We start from the raw sequence: 6,332 nt of genomic DNA on the forward strand, positions 1-6,332 counted from the left end.
TCCTCACCCAGTCCACTGACTCAAGTGTCAGTCTCCTCTGGCAATACCCTCGCAGACACACCCAGAACTATACTTCATCAGCCATTTATGCACCCCTTGATCCAGTCAAGCTGACACATAATGTTAACCATCACAAATACCTATTATGTATCAGGCATAGTTCTAGCACTGTGAATACAGTGGTGAGCAAAATGGACAAAAAAATTCCTGCCCTCTGGGTACCTGTAATCCTAGCTACTCAGGAGGCTGAGGCAGGACCATGGTGCTTACATTCTATAGGAATAGCAGGAAGACAGAGTATACACAAAGTAAAACTATGTAGTATATTAGATGGTGATAAATAGGGATGTGCCAGCATTTAGCTTTTCCTTCACGACTTGTTCCAAATTGGCTTTGTCTTTGGCGTTTTGAAATCCAAATAGCCAAATGCTTGCTTTGGTGTTGTTTCTGGCACCCCTGAACATATGTGAGACTACTGGTCATGTGATCATATAGGTTATCATTAAATAGAATGAACATAAATAACATCAATAAAATCAAAAAGGCGTATCATTTGGACTTATTCATATACAGTGTTCCAGGAGACTTAGAGTATAAAAGCTTTTTATATTTGATATTGCTTTAGAGCCCTGAGGCTGCTGTAACAAAGTATCTCATACTGCTGTAACACAACAGAAATCTGTTTTCTCACAGTTCTGGGGTCTAGAAGTTCAAAATCAAGGTGTTTTTAGGGTTAGTTTCTTCTGAGAGCTGTGAGGAAATATCTGTCCCATTTCTAGCTTCACTCCCAGCTTCCAGTAGCATCAGGTGTTCCTTGGCTTGGAAATGTCATTTTCACAGTGTCTTTATATCATCTTCCCTCTTTAGGTGTCCGTCCTTGTGTCCAGATGTTCCCTTTTTATGAGAATATGAATTAGGACTTACCCTAATGGCCTCATCTTTTTTTTTTTTTTTTAACCAAGTCTCGTTCTGTCACCCAGGCTGGAGTGCAGTCTTTTTATGAGAATACAAATTGTATTGAATTAGGGCTTACCCTAATGTCCTCACCTTTTGTATTTTTTTTGAAACTGAGTCTCATTCTGTCACCCAGGCTGGAGTGCAGTGGCATGATCTTGGCTCACTGCAACTTTGCCTCCTGGGTTCAAATAATTCTCCTTCCTCAGCTTCCCGAGTAGCTGGGATTACAGGCGTGCACCACCACAGCTGGCTAATTTTTTATATTTTCGGTAGAGACAGGGTTTTACCATGTTGGCTAGGCTGGTCTTGCACTCCTGACTTCATGTGATCTGTTCACTTGGGCCTCCCAAAGTGCTGGGATTACAGGGGTGAGTCACCGTGCCTTGCCCCTAGTGGCCTCATCTTAACATGATCATATGGAAAGATTGTGTTTCCAAATATTCTCGTATTCATAGGTCTTGGAGGTTAGGACCTTAATATATTTTTTAAAAGGTCTAATTCAATCTATAACAGATATACTGATATATTTAAATTATGTCATCAGTTGACGTTTAAATGGCAAGAGAAAGGTGCTATAATAATTACTGATGGATGTAAATGATTAATTTTTATACAAACCAATTAAGATCTTTCAAATATTTAAATAGGGATATTAACAGATAATATGAATAGTAAGAGTGTGCCAGCCAGATAACTTTAAAAAGATTATTAAATACTTTTTGGACCAACATAATTTATTTTTTTCAAACTTTTATTTTAGGTTTGAGGGTACATGTGAAGGTTTGTCACATAGGTAAACGTGTCATGGGGGTTTGTTGTACATATTATTTCATCTCCCAGGTATTAAGCTCAGTACCTGATAGCTATCTGTTCTGATTCTCTCCCTCCTTCCATCATCCCTCTCAAGTACACCCCAGTGTCTGTTATTTCCTTCTTTGTGTTCATAAGTTCTTATCATTTAGCTCCCACTTATAAGTGACAACATGCATATTTGGTTTTCTGTTCCTGTATTAGTTTGTTAAGGATAATACATCCTGCTCCAAATTCCTGCAAAAGGCATAATTTTGTTTTTCTTTATGGCTGCATATTCCATTTTATGGCTGCATGTTCTTTTTATGGCTGCATAGTATTCCATGGTATATATATATATCACATTTTCTTTACCCAGTCTGTCATTGATGGGTATTTATGTTTTTTCCATGTCTTTGCTATTGTAGCTAGTGCTGCAATGAGCATTCGCATGCATATGTCCTTATGGTACAATGATTTATATTCCTCTGGGTATATACTGAGTAAGGGGATTGCTGGGTTGAATGGTAGTTCTGCTTTTAGCTTTTTGAAGAATTGCCATTCTGCTTTCCACAATGGCTGCACTCATTTACACTCCCACCAATATTGTATAAGAGTTCCCTTTTCTCTGCAACCTCACCAGCATCTGCTATTTTTTGGCTTTTTAGTAATAGCCATTCTGACTGGTGTGAGATAGTATCTCATTGTGGTTTTGATTTGCATTTCTTTAATGATCAGTGATGTTGAGCTTTTTTTCATATGCTTATTGGACGCATATACATCTTCTTTTGAGAAGTGTTTGTCCACGTCCTTCACCCACTTTTTAATTTTTTTTTTTTTGTAAATTTAAGTTCCTTATAGATGCTGGATATTAGACCTTTCTTAGATGCATAGTTTGCAGGTATTTTCTCCTATTCTGTAGGTTGTCTGCTTACTCTGTAAATAGTTTCTATTGCTGTGCAGAAGGTCTTAAGTTTAATTAGATCCCACTTGTCAATTTTTGCTTTTGTTGTGATTGCTTTTGGTATCTTGGTATCTTTGCCATACAAATCTTTGCCCATTCCTCTATCCAGGATGGTATTGCCTACATTGTCTTCCAGGGTTTTTATAGTGTTGGGTTTTAAATTTATGTCTTTATTCCATCTTGAGTTGATTTTTGTGTATGATGTAAGGAAGGGGTCCAGCTTCAATCTTCTGCATATGGCTAGCCAGTTATTCCAGCAACATTTATTGAACAGGGACTTTTTCCCATTTTTTTGGTCAGCTTTGTTGAAGATTAGATGGTCATAGATGTACAGCCTTATTTCTGGGCTCTCTGTTCTGGACCAACAGAATTTCTAAACATGTAAATAAAGGTACAAAGCAAATAATAGACATAATCTTTATTGAATTTTTGGGGATGCTAACATTTATAGCACCAAACAAAATAATCTTTAAGAATAGTATAGATTATTCTGGCTGGAGACAGTGGCTCATGCCTGTAATCCCAGCACTTTGGGAGGCTGAGGTGTGTGGATCACGGGGTCAAGAGATCGAGACCATCCTGGCCAACGTGGTAAAACACCTATCTACTAAAAATACAAAAATTAGCCAGGTGTGGTGGCTGGCACCTGTAGTCCCAGCTACTGGGAAGGCTGAGGCAGGAGAATTGCTTGAACCCAGGAGGTAGGGGTTGCAGTGAGCCGAGATTGTGCCATCGCACTCCAGTCTGGTGACAGAATGAGACTCCATCTCAAAAAAAAAAAAAAAAAAAGAAAAAAAAAAAGAATGGTATAGGTTATTCTGATCTTTCAGCTTCCTGAAGGGCAGAATGCTTTTAATTGGTAGTTTTTCATTCCGTATATTCTGAAGAGAATATATATATTTTTATAACTATGAAATTCCTATTCTCTTTGTGGCACATTGAATCATTGGTTTTAATTCTTTAATCTCTTTGCATGGCCTTATAGGAGACAGAATTATTATCTGCTTCTTGACTTTGGGCTTGGCTCTATGACTTGTTTAGGTGAATGGGATATGAACGAGTCAGGAATATGCCACCGTAAAACATGCCACTTTGGCATAAGGGTTATTTCGAGCCAGTAGACAATTGAGAATCAACAAATATAGGAAAAGTTATCTGCCCTCCCCTTAGCTGCCTAAAATCAGGGCAAAAATTTTCTTTGTGAAGGTGGCATAAACGTCCCTCTGTCTCCTGCATCAGGATGAGGAGAGTGACCCTTGTTACTGGAGAGCTGACACTGAAATAAGTCTGCACAAACAAACCTAACAAATTAACCCTTTTCTTCCATTAGATGTCCCCTAATTTATTCCCACAATTTATTGACCTGAGAAGTCCAAATCCCCTTTAATTTGTCTAATTAATTCTCTATAATTTTTTTGCCCTTTGTTATAATGGTATATATGCTGCCAAGTGTAAACACTTGTTTGGGTTATCACTTCTTTTCTGTGAGGTTCCTGTGCACTTAAAATTAAACATATTCATAAAACATGTATTCCTTTTTTGTTCTTAATCTGTATATTATCAGTTTAACTGGCAAGCTCTAGCCACTAAACATGAGAGGATAAAATAAAAGTTATTTTCCCTCCTTTACAGATGTTAGTGGATGTGATGCAAGCAACGATTTGAAATGTGCTTGTGTAATTAACTTGGCTCCCTCAAATTGCTGCCTTTCACCATGACAAGAATATGTTTTGGATAGCTCCTGTCCACCAAGGAAGGAGGGACATGTGGAGCAGACCTGGACCTAATTCATAGCCTTGAGTCAAGCACATCTGAACCCATTCTCTGTTAGTAAAATGCAGTTGCCCTATAGATGCATGAGCAAGAAATATGTGCTTATTGTTGAATGCCATTGAGATTTGTGCAAGTGTTTGTTATATAGCATTATTATGACAGTGGCTAAGTGATACGCTATTACTGCAGAGTACTTAAGCCTTTAATGATTATATTTCTCATTAAAATAATCTGAAAAGTTGAAGTCTTACGAATTAGACCTGCTATATAATTGAACTTCTCAACAACTTGACATCATTTATAAGTTGCCATGGTGATCATGCGGTAACTTTCTCTTTGGGGTAAAGGGAATGGTAACATCACTTTTTGAAACAATACTATGACTTTTAAAAATTCTGGTTTGTATACATTTTCCAATGGTGTCTCTTTAATAGGAGTTTCACTTTTTCTGAGAGTTATCATCATCAGATGTACACAAGGAGCTATGTTTTCAAAAGATTGCTTGAATATACTTGGGAGTTGTTCACAGTATGGTAGATCCACTGCGTTTTAGACTTCAGTAGCTTTTTGTTCTTCAAGAGCTCATCTTGATTACTTAAGAGTTGTGGTTCTATCCTTTTTCTTTGCAAGAAACTGTTTTTGAGTAGAGTATAAAATGAAGGAAAAATGGGTCTTATTTCCTATGATCATTTAGTATGAGTTTGAACAACAAATTTTAATCTTGATAAAGGAAGAAAAATATTTTGTTAATCTATTTCAAATTGACAAGGAGTTGCATTATGAAATGTACATTCTTTCAAGTGAGAGAAGAGCTGTATCCGTTCCTGGAAGGGCATTGATACATGGTTCAAATACATGGCGTTTTTAGTTTTCAAACTCATTCTGTATAGATGATAATTTTCTATGTATTATGTAGAAATGATGAATTACACTGTTATAGCAACACTTCTGGAATAATGTTCTAAGTAATTTAAACTTATTCAAGTGATGTTACATTTACTATATCAATTTTTGAAAACAAGACCTATAAAGAACTAATGGCATAATTTATTTAATATGTGTAAGCTTTAAAATAAAAATGAGACAGAAGGGCAGCGCAAGATAGCAGAATAGAAGCCCACACTCTTCATACCCCTGCAGGAACACCAAATTTTAGCAACCATCTGCATACAGAAAACCATCATCACAAGGACCAAAAATCAGGTGAGCAATCACAGTAGCTCATTTTAACTTCCTATTATTGAAAGAGGCATTGAGGAGGGTCAGGGAGACAGTCTTGAGTCACCAGTGTACCACCAACCGCTCTCTTGCAGCAACTGTGTGGCATCGAGAGAGAGGAGTCTGTGCACTTGAAGGAGAGACCATGGTGACTAGGGGACATCACATTGTACTCAGTGCTGCCCTGTCATAGCAGACAGCAAAGCCATGCTGCTCATCCAGTGTCCACACATGGAACGAACGTTTGGTTTAGGCCTAGCCAGAGGGGAATTGCCCATTCCATTGCTTGGACTGGAGTTTCTCAGCAAGGTTTGCCATCACAGACTAAAGTGCCCTGGGGTCCTAGGTAAACTTGAAAGGCAGTCTACAACACAAGGACTGAAATTCCTAGGCAACTCTTAGTGCTGGGCTGCGCTCAGAGCCAGAGGACTAGGGTGGCACATGACTTGGAAAGACACCAGCCAAGGAGGCTAAAGGAGTCTTTGTATCATTCTTCCCCAACCCCCAGCAGTGCAGCTCACAGCAAAAAGTGTCTCCTTCTATCTGTTTAAGGGGAGGAGAATGAAGAGTAAAGAGGTCTTTGTTTTGCATCTTGGATACTAGCTCAGCCACAATAGAATAGGGCACTGGA

Source organism: Callithrix jacchus, chromosome X (assembly GCF_049354715.1).
Source record: "Callithrix jacchus isolate 240 chromosome X, calJac240_pri, whole genome shotgun sequence".
Taxonomy (NCBI): Eukaryota; Metazoa; Chordata; class Mammalia; order Primates; family Cebidae; genus Callithrix; species Callithrix jacchus.